This window comes from Pseudomyrmex gracilis, unplaced genomic scaffold, assembly GCF_002006095.1.
Source record: "Pseudomyrmex gracilis isolate BER0280 unplaced genomic scaffold, ASM200609v1 scaffold_287, whole genome shotgun sequence".
Taxonomy (NCBI): Eukaryota; Metazoa; Arthropoda; class Insecta; order Hymenoptera; family Formicidae; genus Pseudomyrmex; species Pseudomyrmex gracilis.
Window position 1 is genome coordinate 40083 of NW_018020871.1, and position 18580 is coordinate 58662.

The window sequence follows — 18580 nt, forward strand, 5'->3', positions numbered from 1 at the left end:
AAATATATCGTTATTATTTTTCGTGTCATTATCATGTTGCGCAAGAATTGATTCTCGAACCGACCGAGGTCAGTCACGTCGACGCGTAGATGTCATTGATAATCTATAAATATATACGAATCGCCGTGACATCGACGGCGGTGATCTAGGCCTTGGCTGATCCGCAGAACTAGTTTCCTGTCTCTTATCCGCGCGGAGGATCTCGAAGAAAGACGCGTAGGATGGCGATTGTTTAATGGTATTTCGGGTTTGAGAGCACGGACTTCGATTGTAACGGTGTGTAGTTTACATTCGCGAATGTGTGTGTCTACACGCGACTCCACTGCGTGGAATGCATCGTATCATTTATTACGCTATAACCCAATAACGCAATAACCCATCCTAGCTACAACACCTGAACCGGTCTAGGATATTGCAAAACAAAGAACGGTCGCACTAGTCATCATTGTAGAGATCGGATTCAGTTGGCAAACTGATAATAACTCTGTCATTCGACGATTAGACGCGACATTAATCATAAAAGTCGAACTTTACCATACTATAGAAACGATGATTTACGAGTACAATATTATCAATCTCATATTATAATAATTTAACAGTGCAAATTATTATGTTTTATGATAGCAAAGTATAATAGGAGTTGATTAATCTTATAACTTGTTTGAAAAAACAATATGATAATGTAACTAATAATGTAACTAATAATATAACTAATAATATAACAATATAACTCTTTTGTTCTGTACAAAATATTAAATATATGTGAACGTCTTATATATTTTATAAATTCTAGGTTAGAGTATATAATAAATCACAAATAAAATGTATCTTGTTGTAATTATAAATAAATGGATGTAACATTGCTTGATCACAACGTCGTTATCAAATACGGATTATCAAATACTGAAGAGAATATTACATTAACACTCACATATTGTTACGTAAATAAATAATCTTAAAACCTTGTCAACAAAATTGTCTACAAAATTTGTTATGAAGATATTACTTATTTAACACTAGAAAAATCAAACTCATAAAAATAACGGATTTCAGAAATGCAATCTATTATATTTGCAAAAAATGTTCTGAGTATAATTTTACTTTAACAAGATAAATTGAGCGTGAAGTATTAAAGATCTTTGTAGCTGAAAGTAGTTTTGTTAATTAATTATTTTAATATTTACAAAATTACAACTATTATCGAATAAAACGGTTTTTTACATACTTCTATATAGTGTTAAATACTTTGCCTCTGTTAGACAGTAGATATACGAATATTTATCAGTCCTCGTTTTATTTTTTCGATATATATATTCATATTCTATTAGTATAAAATTAGTTTTAAATAGAACGTAATGCAAAAAAAACCAGAAACAAGAAATTAAATTAAAATATTTTTTTGAAAAATATTAATGAAAAATATTGTTAATAAGAAATATTTTCTGTTATGTAAATCCAGTATGTCGTGTGTCTAATGGTACTAAAACTACGCCAAGTACGTTATGTGTGAACTTGTGTCTATAATGTAACTTGTTATTTATTGTTTATGAATAATTTTTAAAATTTACTTTCCTCGCTATTTAGAATATTTATATTTGCGTTTTATTTATAAATTAGCTGATTAGCTTATTGCTTTCCGTTTTTTTCATCATATTGGATTTATAAAAAAATATTTTTTAACTATATATTTTCCTTTCGATATATTTAAAGAGATTTTGATTTTACTTTCTTTTTTCTGGTTTTGTGTTATCATTTCTATGTAAAAATAATACTATTTTTGCTAGGAACACATTTTGTTATTTTCACTTTACACTAAAGTTCCAAAAGATCTATTTGGCGGTTTTATTTTATATTTTTGATGTCTTCTTCCTACTTTTTTTTTTTTTTTAAGTTTCGGAACAAATTTAATTCGAATTTCCACGTGTTAATTAATTTACACATTTAAAAGAAGAAAATATCTGCATAAGTGTATGTACGTACATCCGGCAGATTGGCTTCTGTCGACCCTAATACTTAGTTGAACACGATAATATGTTTTACTTTACATATATATCGAAAACGGCTCAACATTCCTTTTCCGTCGTTAAGCGTTTTACGCCAGTCTTTGCCACGTGATGCTCTTGTAAAACGACGAAGATAATAATCGACAACTGAATAAGGCAATATGATAAATACCGGATGTTTCAATCGTTCGTTCCGGACGAACAAGCTTGCTCCAGATTCCGTTCTCTCTCGAGCTTTAGCTTATAAATACTTTTACTCCACGCGCCACGCATTGCAGTTTCGTTCTGTTAAATTGCGTGCAAAAAAAGGAGCAAGACGTTTTTTTTGACACAACGACAATTTTTGCAGCAGCAGACTACACACACAAATAATAAAATTATAGTCTCAATCGAAACGAAATTCTTTTTACTGTAATGCATTGTCAAGTCTGCATCAAATTTATTAATTCCAGTCGTTTTGTATCGAGATAATTTATTGGCACATTCGACTAATTTACTCGTGTAGAGATTGTAAAATTTCAGGTTTTTATTAAAATTATTTAAATTTCAAATCTTTACGTAAAATCCTTAGAAGGGATTTAGATAAAGACTTTGCAGACAAAAAAACTCGCGTCAATCGGGTCTATTAATTAATCTACGCACACTAATAAGTACTACATATGTAAAATCACATCACAATAATTAACGGTCATTGTGTACTCTTTCTGTCAAGATACAACTCTTAGTATATTCGATCTCATATATTTTTCAGATTATAAAACATCAATTGCCAAAGACTGTTTGAGTCTTACATTTTCCTTCCTTCTCCCATACTAGTAATGGTTCAATTACGATGCGATTGCGTTAGCCGCAACGACGCGCAATTGTGACCTCGTATGCCCTTACAAGGAATGCATAATCAGCACGAATCGCTGCATCTACGGCGTGAATTATTGACTATTAATCAAAACCACAAATCATATTGTACGTACACAGGCAAAGCAAAAAAGCGTAATAGCTTTATTGAACAATCTGAAGTGTAACTTGCAAATCACATCTATGATATATGTAAATATAACAGCATAAGTGATACGTATTTTTTATTCTAACTTATACTGCTATTAAAATATTAAAATTTATCAATCAATATTAAATTGAGGATTTTTCTTCGGACTCATATAAGACATATTTTCCGCACAACATCCTGCGAACGGCTCTTTGAGACTAATTATTTATTCATTTATTAAGTTTAATTAAAATTTATGATATAAATGAATAAAACACGCTCGAAATATAAATATAATAATAAGGTAATAGAATAAGGTCAAACGAGCAAAAATCAGAGTGTTAGTATAATATAATATAATTCATAGGTAACAAAATGTTAACAATATAACAGACGTTTCGACTCTGACTTGAGTCTTTTTCAATGTTAGAACATGTTATTTAAGTCGCATACGGTAATAACGAAAATTCTCGCAAACATAAACGGAATTTTAATGTCGAAAAAGTCGATAGTAACATAGATGTGCAATCTTACAAGATATGTGGTCCATCGTATATTGCGTTGGATGCAGGTCACAATTGACAAGATGAGTGTAAACCTTCTTAAAATTGTTGTATTTAGAGAATAATAACCAGATATGAACGGGACAAAATTAAAATGGTAAATATGTATAAAAACGGAGCACCCTCGGAGATCATTGTCCTTAACATATGTTGTCAAGGACACCTTCCTGAACAACAAAGTGCTCCGTTTTTATACATTTTTACCATTAAAATTTATAATCTGCTATTTAATGCAAAATGCTTTTGCGTGTATTATAAGAATTCCTGAAGATGGTTTTCCGATTTGAACCGCGATAGTATCATTTTTATACCAACATTTTGTGGACATATATATACTGAATATACAGGGTATTTCATTTCAGATATCAAAATATCTCGAAAACAATGTATTTTCAAAACAAATGTTTCAAATAAAAGTTGTAGAGTTTGAAAAGAGCCATCACATAAGTTACTTAGATTTTAGGTTCGGAACCTACTTTGAGCCTAATAAAGTTCAGGTTGAATTTTTTTATGAAAACGCCTATACTTTACTGTAAATTCGTATTCTATTGAAAAAAGAATAAGGGAATTTTGTTCTTATGTGTACTGTATTTTTCACTAAATCTTCTCCAACGTAAAATAGCACTCAAAGTTCTTATTTTGAAACATATTTTGATCAATAGAGGCAAGATCAACTAATTTGATCAATAAAATAAGAATTTTGAGCGCTATTTTGCGACTGTTTGAAGAGATTTAGCAAAAAATTACGAGTAACAAAATTTCCTGTTCCAAAATCTGGACCTTAAGCTCAAAGTAGGTTTCGGACTCAAAATCTAAATGGCTCCTCTGATGGCACTCTTCAAAGTATAACTTTTATCTGAAATATTTTTTTGAAAATGCATTGTTTTCGAGATATTTTAGTGTTTAAAAGTTAAAATGGAACACCAATATCAGGCTAAATCCTAATAAAGTTAACCGAAATGTTCACAAAACGTTGGTATAAAAATGATACTAATTCGATTCAAAGCTTCCAAAATTTATAACTTATTTATAGAAAAAGTACATAAGTTTATTTTTTTTCAGATACCAAACAAATGCCAAACAAATTAACATTAAAAAAAGAAAAATCGTAACTGTAGATATTGTAAATTTTGTGTTTATTATTAAAAATGTCTATACAATTAAAAATTAGCTACTTGACTGTGACACATAACTTTTTTAAATAAATGTATTGTATGTGTGTACTACAGATTTTAATAAAAGAAACTTGTAAAACTTTGAAAGTGAATACTTATGTTAAAAAGTACAGATCATTTCTGTTGCCTGAGTAGATTTTTTGTAAACGCAAGACTTGTGTTTTTGTTAGGTATGTTTGTGGTAACCAATAATAAATTTAACGGTCATAAAACCAAGCCGGTCGGCCAAAGTGACTTCAATCACCGCCCGCAATGTACAGCGGAGTCGCGCGACTGTTGTAAATGGAAAATTGTGGATATCCAAATAGCTTTAATTATGTAAAATAGGCACTTAGACTAGAATTTGCTAAGAGATACCGCGAACCTTGCGGCAAAACCGCTGCACATTTTTGTATTCGCCGCGAACAATGTAAACTGATTAAATGTAACGATAACATCATCTTCAGTTTTATCACCCAAGATTATACATGTAGGTTAAAAATGTAATTTGAAATTATTTAGCGGCTTCAAAAAAGAATTTTGAGAAACGTCTTCTATAAGTATTATTTTCTCATTGCAAAGTTTATTTTCTAATACAATAATCTTCATATTGTATATAAATTAATATTTGAAATTTCTGCAAAAATTTAATAGCCGTTGTTGATTACACAGCCACACCAAAAAAATTTTTTTCTGATCTGGGGGTCTGACCATGTTTACTATATGTTTTTGGGGTCGCTGAATCCGAATCCGAGGTCTATTTAATCTCATCACATCAAGATTTTGCCATAACCTCAAAAAACCCATAATTTAAGCTATTAAACGCATATAATCCTAAGAATGAAGTTGTAATCTGAAAACCCAAGCTCTTAAATCCCATAACCCCATAATCCACTTAACCCCATAACCCACTTAATCCCATAACTCAATGTACATCAACTCCAATAACTACATATGTCAGACATTTAACTTGATATGTACGTTATTTTAATAACCGCATAACTCTGGTCATTGTACCTTTTCTCGCACAATTTTTGTTTTGTCTCAAGCACCCGAAACATACTGTTGTGTCCTAAAAACACCTTCACCCTAAAAGTCTATATTTTTACGTTTATTCAACTAATGTTAGTTTTTCAAATCATTGTACCGTGCGTAGAACCTGAGCTTTGAATTATTTGAAAGAAAATATTTTCTAGAACCACGTACCAAAATGTGGGGATTTATCACTGATATATTTTTCATTGATATACAAAGACTCATGAATGAATGTGGATAGAATTAGAGCATTTTTGGAGACCTGACAGATACGCGTACATATCAAGTTAAATGTCTGACATACGTGGTTATTGGAGTTGATGTACATAGAGTTATGGGGTTAAATGGGTCATAAGGTTATAGGATTAAGTGGATTATCGGGTTAAATAGGTTATGAGGTTATGGGGTTTAAGAGCTTGAGTTTTCAGATTACAACTTCATTCTTAGGGTTATATGCGTTTAATAGCTTAACTTATGGGTTTTTTGAGGTTATGGCAAAATTCTGATGTGATGGAGTTAAATAGACCTCGGATTCGAATTCAGTGATCCCAAAAACATATAGTAAACATGATCAGACCCTCAGATCAGAAAAAAATTTTTTTGTGTATGGCTGTGTTATCTTGCGTCGCGCGCTTATCGTATATAAAAACAAAAAATTATCAGTAAACTGTTGGTAAAAGTTTGGTGACTTTAAAAAGTTATAAAAACATTAAAAAAATTTGTGTGCTTAATATCTTTAAGGTATGAATGCAAAGAATTCATTATGGCAAACGAAATGAGAGAAACGTTTCTCTCGAGAGGCGATGTTCTGACGACATCGATTCATCAGTCAGCGCCGACGAAAATAACCGGCAAGGATGAGAGCCATTGGACGATACGAATTGCTACAATTTCAAATATCGTGTTGATGCATCACGGCATTCCATCATTGAAAATGGACACGCCGTCGACGGCGTTGTCGCTGGTCGCTGTATCTCACTCTCTAGCTTACCGCGAGCTTTTCCGCGCGAGAGCGGCACGGCTGAGAAGAGGATGAACAGAGAGAGTGTATCAGCAGCGTGCTGTACTAATCTCTCGTTCCATGTTTTCTGGCCTGGGGATCACTGATCAAGCAGAGCAACGAGTGTCTGAAAAAAAAAATGATTACTAGCATGTCCTAGTCCAGGTCACGATGAAACCTTCTCTTTCGGAGGGAGAAAGAGAAACGCGTGAGATGGCGAGCGAAAACCGCCACTCGCAAGAAGATGAGAAAAGAGAGAAAGAGAGAAACAAACGCGTGCGCGCGCACACACACACACATACACAAAGACAGAGTAAGAGAGAGGAAGAGAGATGGGCAAAGCAAACGAGACGAGGAAACGGAATACGTTCTCTTGGCACTAGCGGCAAGGCGGATACTGTAGGGACGTGAGATTCTTGGCAACCGTGTGGAGTTGCCTTCTAACTCCGTACCACCATAAGGATCGCGGTCGTTAGATGTTTATATTCGTGATAGTGCCTCTCTCTGTCCCCAAATAACCGGCCGAATGGCGACCAATTCTCGTGTCGGTACGACATATTGGGCGTCTCTCCGAATAGCGACTCCGAATAGCGCCGCGAGCATGCTCGTTGAGAGAAAGAAATATGGTAGCGAGATATGAGCGCGTGCAGTTTGCACCTTGCCGGATATGATCGCTGCTGTACGTACATACATACATATATACAAGCTTCATATCTTCGGGATGCTGAGAGAATTTCGCGCGCCTTAATCGTTCCGGAGTGGTGGAGATTTTACGGTCGTTTCGGTCCGGCATCGCCATTCGATGTCGCGGAAAATGCGGTGTGAGTAAGTCAGCGTGATTCCCACAAGCTCGACAATTTACTGTGCCATCTCCGCAGGGTTAAGACTCCAGTGCCAACTATCGTATAGGGCCGTTCCCATAAACAATCGTTAAAATTAACTGGAGCTTAACTAGTTCTCTCGTCTCTTTCTAGACTCGTAGAAAAATGCTCCTTTCAAGGCTGTTAATTTTAACCGATGTTAAGAGAAATGAGATACTATATACACACGTGATAATTTTAATTAAATGCTTATTATTTAATTGTATAAAAAGTAGTATTGATCGAAAAATGTGATTGATAGCGCAATTATGGAATATTATGAAATTATAAATCATTTTAATGAATGTTTATATCTATGATCGAATAATTTCAGTTTAAAGTTTCTTCAATGTTTACTATTGAGGCTAATAAAATATATCTGATATTTTTAAGACATGTAACAAACAATTTTTATGTATTTTTATGCTGCAAAGTGAAATTATATTCATTCAAATAAGAAACACATTTTGAAATTAAAATAACGTAACTCTGTAACTTACGCGACTCCACAATCTCTAATTAACAATTACGTTCACGCAGCACTTAAAGATCGTATCTATCTACGTCAGTTTAGCATTTGACAAGCGTCGCTGATTCAGAGAAATCTCGCGAACGCTTGATCTCGATAGGTTGTGAAAACGAGCGAGAAATGGCCGATCCATCAGATACAACGCCTACTTTTAGCATCACAATGAGCTCGCGGAAAATCGCAGGAATTATTCATCTCCGGTATTCTGTGGTTCGCCATCCTGAATAGCGCGCGTAAGTGAAAGCGATGCGTGGCAATTTCACAGAGCAACATTAATTTCTTGACGAGCTAATAATTCCGGCAAGTTTGCGCAATGTCGCTCATTCCAGCTTCAGCATGTATCTTCGCGTTGAAAGAACGTCGGGAACAACGGGCCTGTTTATCCCGAGGAATAGTTGACGCAGTTTTCGGCAGCGCGATAAATCCTTCCGTCGCGGTCAGATACATACACGCGCGCGCACGCACGCACGTCACGTGCTATAAATATTTAAAGGTACATTTGCGCACAGACGCGATCGGTTGATGGCGTTCAAAGCCGCCTTTGTACGCGAAGTTCTAAGTAATAATTTTATTAGAGAAACGCTCGATATCGCGAGGAAGGTAAATATACCTGTTCTCCTCGGCGTGTGCGTGTCAGAACGCTTCGAGTGCTTCTTATCTATCGTTCAACATAACGGATGTGTCATACATCGATAGTAAAGATAATGAACAAAGAGAAGTGTCGCATTTCGGAACAAGTAGCGCGTTTGTGCGCATTTAACGTGACATCAACATCGAGATGCAATTATAAACGACAAAGCGACAGATAGCGGTGTTTCATTAGAGATCGTAAGCTCTGATAGAAAACAAAAAAGAAAAAAAGAAAGAGAGAGAGAGAGATTTGACAATGTTTATCAAATAATGAAATGAGAAGTTAAAATGCTACCTTGCGATCTTGAGCAAGCAAACATTTGTCAAACAAGCGGGTTCGAAGAATCGTGAAAAATGAAGAACGGATGCCGCGCAACGAAGCGGAAACGAAGTGTACGGGGTTTCGAGATTTGAGGAAGAGTTAGCAGGTGCGTGTGGGCAAATATGTCAAATGTCGAAAAACGTTAGAGAATTTCGTCCGCGGGCTGACGTTGCATGTCGGAGTACGAGAGAGTTTCCGAAGACGATCTGAGTGAGGCCTCGAATCTTTAGTGGCTGCGAAACTCGCGCATGGACCCGTTCCAAAGTAAAGCCGACCAGCATTCATCACGTTTGGATTATTCGCCCGGCATTTCGTCTCTCGCCTCGTCTCCTTGCTAAATTTATGTGCGATCATTACGCTCACTGCTCGCTCTATCGGCTAATTCGTCGAGCTTTGCGCGCCTGTCCGAGACTTACTCTCACTAACGAACGTGTGGTTATGTTATCGCCGGCTTTATCATTACGACACAAGTGGAAATCGTCTACAAAATTTAATGCATAACACCTCGCAACCGGTTCGAAAGCCCGTCACTTACCAGTCAATTTGATTTTTTACGAACCAGAGAACACCTCATTACACTTCAATTTACAAGTGGAAAATTGTTACATTACTTATTATTGCCGTTTATGGTGCGTATGTCAGTAGTCCGACATTGAAATTTCATAGTTCCGATTAAAGATTTTTCAATTTTTTTTTTTTATTTTGATCGGATCAAGAGTTTTAAAGTTTATAATAAAAATACTCGACACATTTTTCTTATAAATAATTTTCTACAAGAAGAGAGATTCATATTTTGTAAAGTGTAAGTGGGGCAAGACGGAATAATTAAAGTTTAGTAACGAATAAAACACAAATTTTCATAATCAACTTCACTTCTTAATCATTCTTTAGTAATCAGTTTTTCGATTGAATTGTAAATAAACCAACCCTTTAAAGTTTTTTAAACTAAAAAATTGATAATTCAAAAGAAGTTCTTTCTCCTTATCTTGCCTCACGAGTGGGATAAAACGGGGTACCTATTAACAAATGATATAAATTTATATTTATTTACATATATATATTATTTATCTATTATTTATCTTTTTTTATTTATTATTAATCTTTTTTTTCTTTATAAGAATGTCTTCTAGTATGGTTTTAGACGGTGAGAATGTTATGATTACAGTGTTTCTACGCACAGAAAAACTTCAATATTTTTATATCATTGTTACAGATGAAAGAATGTTCGAAAATTAGAAAAAAATAGTGAAAATGACAATATGGCGTATAACTTTATCACACAGCTTGCCTGGACTCGCTTATCATTGTGTTGGCGACAGTGACGACATATCTAACGTGTATGCTTAAGTGTGATTAGTGAGCTTGAATCATGCAAAACCTTTTGCTCACATTCTGTCTTGCTCTACCTTCCTCTGACACTATCAAAGCAAAACATGAAAAACAAAGATTTAAATCGAGTTTTAACCCTTTGTTATCACGCTGGATAAAAATGGCCAAAATTTGAATTTGAAATAAAATATTTTTAAAACATTATTGAAAATGGCGTTATAGTATGTTATACTGGTGTCATTTAGTATTGATTTCAGGCATTCTTTACAAGTAGAGACGCTTCCTGAGTGAGAGGAAGCGTCAGTGCGTGTTTGGCAGTCGTCGAAAGTTGTAAGATCAAATTGATCCTTATAGTGTGTCAATTTTGCTCTAAATTGAGTACAGTTATTTTGATGTAAAAAAGTGCTCAGAAAAATAAAAAAATCATTTTCATACAAACATTTTTTAATTTTATGTTCAATAAAGACACATTTATTAATATACAGGACAATAGCATATAATTTACGTGCACGGCGCTTTCAAAACGTCATTCTCGATAGTGACTAGTTAAGTTTATGATTATAACATATATACTTTTTTTAGCAAATAAAATTAAATTTTGTTATTATATATATAATTTTGTTATTATAATAAAATTAAATTTTGTTGTTTAAAAATAAATATACTTTTTCTATAGGAATGTTGTAGAATCTCTATCAAGATTTAAAAATATATATTTTTTTGAGTTTTGAATAGTTCTCTGCTTGAAAATCTCACTTTATACATTCGTACAGTGAAAAAAATTTCGCAAGATAAATTTGTAAATAAAAAGATAAGGTGTTGATGTTGACAAAAAGTGTATATACATTAAATATTAATTATTTAACATTAATCAATTATTCATTACGTTACGCACTTGTTCCCGATTTTTTAAGAAGGTGCAATAACCAGTAAAGTGATAATTAATGGTAATTAACAATCGTAGATCGTTCGATAATCGTATCACGCAATTAAACCTCGAGTTTGCTTGCGCCTAAAAATAAGTCGTATTTTAAACTAAATATCACAAAACACGTAAAACGATTTTGTATGTTACTTTTACATAATCATCCATACGAACGATTATGGTATCTACCTGCTCGGCCGAATCGAAATGCCGCAGGTTTGGCCTTATCGATCATAAGTTCCACGCCAAGATTGAACAAAATGCAACTTTACTTTCTTACGTAAGTCCGAGAAGTTTATATAACGATCGCCACAAGTTAGCGATATTACGATATTACGACGGGAAATTAGTTTCAGTCTGCGCGTCGTATATAAAATAATCCCAGCGGCGGTCCTATATATATGTACAGTAGGGAGCACCATATCGTGCAGCTCCAGGGGAAGTATTTTTTGGGAATTTCTCCTTTGACTGCTTCTACTATTGCGCGTCGTTCTCCTTCGATCTCTGCCAGCAGCCCGAGATCGAAGGAGAGCAGCGCGCAGTAATAGGAGCAGCTAGAAAAAAAATTTCCGAGAAATACTTCCCCTGGAGTCGCACGATATGGTGCTCCCTACTGTACATACATTCGATTTTCAGCTTAGCGTCATCTTCCGTTGTTATCTTACCAATAGAGAAGTGGATTTTGCACGCAATATACGTTTGAACACGATCATCTGAGAATATTCCAAGCATTATTTATCTTATCTAAAGATTTATCTATAACGTTAACTAAGACATGCTGCCTAAGAAGGAAATGATTACGCTTAATGCTAAATATAAAATGTGAATATAGGTCTAAATATAATATATAAAGACCGAGATTTTTAAATTATCAACTTTTATAAAAACTTTATTTACTATACGTTTCCTTTCCTTTAAAATCTATTTTTCAGAATAATCAGTATTTAATGTCACGTGAAAGAATATTTTTTAAATGTTAATTGTTCTTTTTTTAGATTACTTTTTTTTTAAGAATTACTTTTATCAAAAATTTATAAGAAGACGCTGCTTGATAAAGTTCAAGCAAAAGAACAACAGTCGCGCGTGGTAAACGTGCCGAAAAGATGATGCGACGACATTGCCGATATGTTAGTCCCGTGGAATGTTAATAAGCCCGTAAGTGTGGCTTCTCCTTGACAATACAATGTCGTCGACCGTTCCGAGTATATATCGTAAATTTTCATTACTACCCACGAAGCACGTGCGAATGTAGTCGAGCTTTCAGCAAGCAATCGACCTAGTGGTTAATCGTTTTGAAATGCAAAATGTGCGCAACGAACATCAGAAGTTATACGTTTTTTTGAGATGCCGATATAAAATAGTTTATGTCACAAATTTTTCCACTAATTCAAAGAGATATTCTGTCTGGTTGATATTGAATTACATTTTTTTATCACTTTTTTTTTATACAAATTAGCAAATGACTTTTTTTTTACTTTTCACACAAATATACACAGAGAAAATGTGATACACTTAATTCTACGCGTCCTCAAAACATATGCGTTTACTTGTAAACTATAACTATCTAATTTTATTAACATATAAAAATCAACTATATATTACTTGTATTTTGTTGTATGCAACCTGTAAGTTTTATTTACTTCTTGCTACAAAAAATGCAAATTTAAAAATTCTCGAAAATTGAGAATAAAATGTATGAGAAAATGAATAAAACTATAAAAATGTACAAAAAGCACAATTAAAAAACAACATATAAATATAAATCTTTCTTGCTATTTAATTTTCGTGTTCAGCAAGTAAATTTACAAAAAAAAAAAAAACCTAGCAGAGCGTGGTTTCGATCCACGGACCTCTGGGTTATGGGCCCAGCACGCTTCCACTGCGCCACTCTGCTACTTGCTAGTGCCTCCCCTAACAATCAATAAAAACAAGTAAGAAGGTAAAAAACCTTCATATTTAAAACTTTGTTGTTTAATTTTAAATGTGTAACAGTTTAACAGACATACTATTATTTTCGTTACATTGTATATTGCACAATTGCAATTTAAGGAAGTTTTAATTTTGCTATAATATAAAAGTAATCGATTCAAACCAAAACCGCCCTCACTCTTATACATCCCTTACGAGAATGCAGTTGCATAGCAGAGTGGCGCAGTGGAAGCGTGCTGGGCCCATAACCCAGAGGTCCGTGGATCGAAACCACGCTCTGCTATCTTTTTTTTTTCTTCTTAAATATCTTCCTTTGTGTGTACATATAGATAAATATGTGTATGCGCAAAAAAATATTTTACATTTTTAAGAATCTAAAGATATACTGAGAATAGCTGACTAGATCAATAACACGAAGCTAGGATACATTTTTCTTATTACACTGCTTTTAATGCAACAGTTTAATGAAATATGCGAAAGTAGATTTCCTTTAAGAGCTTATTCATTATATATAGTTTAGATTACATTTTAGATCGCTCAACACAATGCTTGCTACTTATTCTCTCTGTCTCTCTGTCTCTCTCTCTCTGTCTCTCTGTCTCTCTCTCTCTCTCTCTCTCTCTCTTTCTCTCTCTCTCTTTCTCTCACCTTGTATGTGCGTGTATGTGAACTTTGCGGTGAAGAAATAAAGTCCCGTAACCCCGATAGCGGTTGTTCGCTGTGTGTACGATACGCAACATCGCACGAGCGGCCGAGGATGCTATTCTTTCATCATTGTCGCTCCGAGAAAGAGTCGACACTCGACTGAGTTCAGGAGTTCGTTGGAGTTCACGAACATAAATTCGTGTGCGCTTAAAAATTCGGCGTATATTTTTTTTGTTAAGACCATTAAAATCAACGTCGATTTTGATGATAATTTTATAACTTTAACTTGATTTAAAACCGAATTCTCGTTTCTTTCCAAATTCATTAGCAGCAGAACAATAATTTACAATTAATATTGACCATCGGCCACAAGACCGGATCGAATTAATTGACTATCACTAACCGGCTATCATCCGATAAATATAAATGGCACAACTAAGTAAACTTGATTTACAATCGATTTAATTAATAGTTTTGCTTGCTTACCGCGTGCGTGTTCCACGTCTAATTTCACGCGAGAGCTAATTGCGCTATATTTTCGACATTTAATGTTCTTGCACACATGTAAACATACATTTTTAGTATGCAAATTATGTGATGTTGTACAACAGCGCGATGTTGCATAAATCATACGTAAATAGAAATGAAAAGAGACGAAATAGAAAGCGTGCGAGCGGGACGTGCACCAACCGTCGCTATGTAACAATAGAACCTGACTTGTAAGACGTACGAATTTACAGCACACACACTCTCTCGTATCTAATTCAAAGTGGTCAACGCGATCGAACCGCGCGACAGCGGCTCATAAAAGTGTACGCTTTTACGTTCTGTCGCGAGCGAATCACTACGCAAGCGCGCACGTATGTACGTTTGTTCATGCGCACGTGTTTGCACGTGGCAAGAAGGTTCACGCGAGGAATCTCTTTTGTCAAATCTTACCCACCCACGCGTTGTTCAAGGACTCGTCAAGCGATTCTGCTTCAAATATCGAATCGAGACACAGTAATACTATTCGAGTATACTGACTAATAAAGCTATGTGTATCTAATAAACAATAATAGAAAACAAATCTCTTCTCTAGTATAAAAATAAAGACACATTATTATCTTGAAAAATAAAAGTATACAGTCAAATCTCTATATTGTTATTTTCCGTATTGTTACTTTTTTCTTTTTGTAATAAATTTTTTCTCTAAAGTAAATTAAATTAATTTTTTTGTCTATGTGTAATGCAAATTAATCATTCTAAATAAATTTTCCAATTGACTTCAAATTATTATGTGTATTAATTTAAACTTTTGAAATAAATAAAAAATATATTTTGCGCAAATATTTAGCACATTTGATTACATGACTGAAGTAATCTTCGCTAGTTTTATACTATTTGGGCTAAAATATGTTGTTAAATTTTTTAATTTTATATAATTGCAATAATGCTTTTCAAAACAAAATCCAATAAGGTAAATATGCATAAAAACGGAGCACCCTCGGAGAGGTCATTGTTCTTGACATATGTTGTCAAGGACACCTCTCTGAACAACAATCTGAAGATTTTAGCCGTCGCTCGTTGTTTGTTAAAAAATTATAAACAAAAGAAGTTGCGGCAATAAACTGTTATTTTCCGAAACCGTATACATTTTGTTTGTGTTGTAAGCGTGTAGGCAGGGGGGGCTGCGCCCTCCCCCGCAGAAGGAGGGGCTTTGCCTCTCCCCCCTGCTCCCCCCTCACGAAAAAATGAAGAATTCAATTAAGTGTCAAGTGAAGAATTCAATTAATGTTCTACCGATGTCCCGAAACGTGGAATATTACTTCGCATATCTCGCCAAATTCTTTCGATGTTTTGCGTGTGACAATTAGTATGAGAATCTACGAAATTTTCTTTGTGATTTACTGTATGGTGAGTGTAATCGTGCATATTGATGTTGTTATATGCGTTCATTTTTTCGTGAAGGGGGAGCAGGGGGTGGGGCGAAGCTTCTGCCTCTGCGGGGAGTGCAGCCCCCCCTGCCTAAACGCTTGCAACACAAACAAAATGTACACGATGTCGGAAAATAAGAGATCATTTATGATATTTTTTTTGTTTATAATTTCTTAACGAACAACGAGCGACGGCTAAAAGTTGCAGATTGTTATTCAGGAAGATGTCCTTGACAACATATGTCAAGGACAATGACCTCCGAGAGTGCTCCGTTTTTATGTATATTTACCTCAATAAGTAATAAATATAATGTAAATAGACAATCGCGCGCAACAGAGGAGTCATTAGTGTGTTTGTCAAACAATTAATAATATAAACTTTTATAATTGTAAGACGTTTCTATTGTGTGTGTTTAATTATTTTTGATTATTTTCTACCTGAGAAATGAGAAAATATAGAAATTATAAGTGTGGATAAAACATAAAAGTTAACGAGAATAATATTTATAAAAATATATTTGTAATAAGTTTTGTAATTGAAACGAAATTTGAATTAGAACAAATGGAAAATGATTCTGTGAATGTTGACAATTATTGAGAAAACGTCCCGAGCTGTTTGTTGACAAGTGATCTGAACAATGGTTGAACGGTGACGATTTAAATTGAAATCAGTAAAAAGCGGTGATAACTAGCTTATCTTTTCAAAAAGATAGGTAGGTTTTTGCATATTGTTGAGTATAAAGTAATTAACTTATTGATGTCAAATAAAAATAGTGAAAAAAGGTGTCAAAACTTAATGTTGTCAAATATAAAAATACGTTAAAAAATGTAATAATCCAAAATAATAAACAATACTTACTAATTATTTGTTAAAATAATGTAAAAATAAGAATAAGTAAATATGGTTTTTATCTGGTCGTCAAAATCTTCACACTACATGATGAGAAGCGAAGATAATACGTGTTATTTGCACAAAGTCACAGATAAGAGTGTAAATAGAAGCGATACGAAGTAAGCATAGAAAAAGAACAAATATAAAAGAAAAGACAGAACATATTCTTTACAAGTTTTCCATTTTACTGATAATCAATAAACAAAAAGAATCTAATAGTTTTGTTCTTTATAAAATTAATTATGTTAATTGCTTTGCATTTTTACACATCTCAGATACAAGTAGTTTCTTACGATACGATTTTTCAGTGCCCAGTATTATATTGTTTCATTGAAAGTTGTGATTTAATTTAGACGATGCTTTTACTTATTATATAGAGACAATCTAAATTTTGACAAATATTCGATATATTTGGAAACTCTTGGTTTTAACTGTTCAATAGGAAGTACCTACAGACGGAACTTCCTATACAGTTACAGTACCCGAAACGAAAAATTTCTAACAGTTTTTACAATCCACTCTTTGATAATTCTGTGCAGTCGCGACATACGCATGCGTGAGTCACGATTAGGTGAAAGAACTGCGCGCGATGTGGAAGACAGAAGAAAGAAGGCGACGGTAGAGAAAAGAGAAGATAACTGTTGGGAAAGAAAACTATAACTGTGTTGAGACTGTAACTGTGTTGGGAGTTGTAACTATTGTTGTTGTAAATTCTTCTGTACCATCATGTGATTTGAAAATCACAGTTTATATAATTAATCAAGTTTACATAATTTTTGTGAAATTAATTGCGTACATTAACGTGACCAGTATCTGAACGATACTGTTTTGACTGTATATGGTTCAATCTGATCTTTACTGTGCACAAGATCAACGCTAAGCGATCTGATTATCTTCACGGATAGAAATAAATATCTCTAGATGTGTTTTTCTTTAAGATCTTCGTGATCGTAAGGTTCTACAAACCAGCTACCGTGGCACGCGATATACATACATATCGTTCATACCGAATCATAAATTCTTAACAAATTACTCCGGAAAACCTGGTTTTTCTGTAAAAGTTTTTTAATAAATAAAATGTCTTTCTAATAAAAATATTTGAAAGCGTGTTTTGAGAAAGTTCAGCTTAATTAGATTTGTATCAAGTTAAATATTATCGTTTAATAATGTTTTTCCAAATGTACTATTTGTGTGATACAGTTTTAGTTTCACAAACCCAGTTATAGATATCTGCGAAATATCGAATAAGCGTATAAAGCGTAACAAAGTAAGACGGCCGGTGACTTCCTCAGTGCACTCACCGACTCGTCGTTCCTGGTGACGTCTGACTAAGCGTTCTATTTCAACACACTCCCGGAGGCCGCGTGACTAATCCACCGCGTGCATACATCAACGCAGGTGGAACTCATTCGAGAATGTCGCATTTCGAAATTTGGATTAGTAGGCGAGAGAATATTCGAGAGGCGTCATTATGGCTTGCTCGTAAACTCCTAACTGGCGCTCTATCGTGTTATCTTTGTGCAATTTATATCTCTGTCAGCTACTGCACTGTGCGTATGAAAAAAACGTTGCAGCAAACACAAGGATAAATATTCAAAACGAAAAAGTAAATAATTCATTGACTGATATGTATTTAGTCTTTAATACAATCGTTTTCTATTCTCCCGATACATTTTGACTAGCGCTTCTCGAGAGCACTTATAGCACTTTTTGATAGAACGATTTCGCGAGCTCTTCGAAACAGCTATTTATAGCATTGATAACTTTATTATTGCTTGAAAATTTCTTTCTACCGAGCCAATTTTTCAAATTCAAAAATAAATAGAAATCATTTGAGATTATATTTCGCGAATAAGGCGGATG

General features: G+C 34.0%; 2 non-coding genes across 2 annotated transcripts; one reads left to right on the forward strand and one right to left on the reverse strand.

The window, feature by feature from the left end:
• Positions 1-13157: 13157 nt before the first annotated feature.
• Trnam-cau lies at positions 13158-13229 on the reverse strand. Its single transcript has one exon. It is a non-coding gene; the product is annotated as a tRNA-Met (tRNA).
• Positions 13230-13475: 246 nt separating this feature from the next.
• On the forward strand, positions 13476-13547 carry Trnam-cau. Its single transcript has one exon. It is a non-coding gene; the product is annotated as a tRNA-Met (tRNA).
• The last annotated feature ends 5033 nt before the right edge of the window (positions 13548-18580 follow it).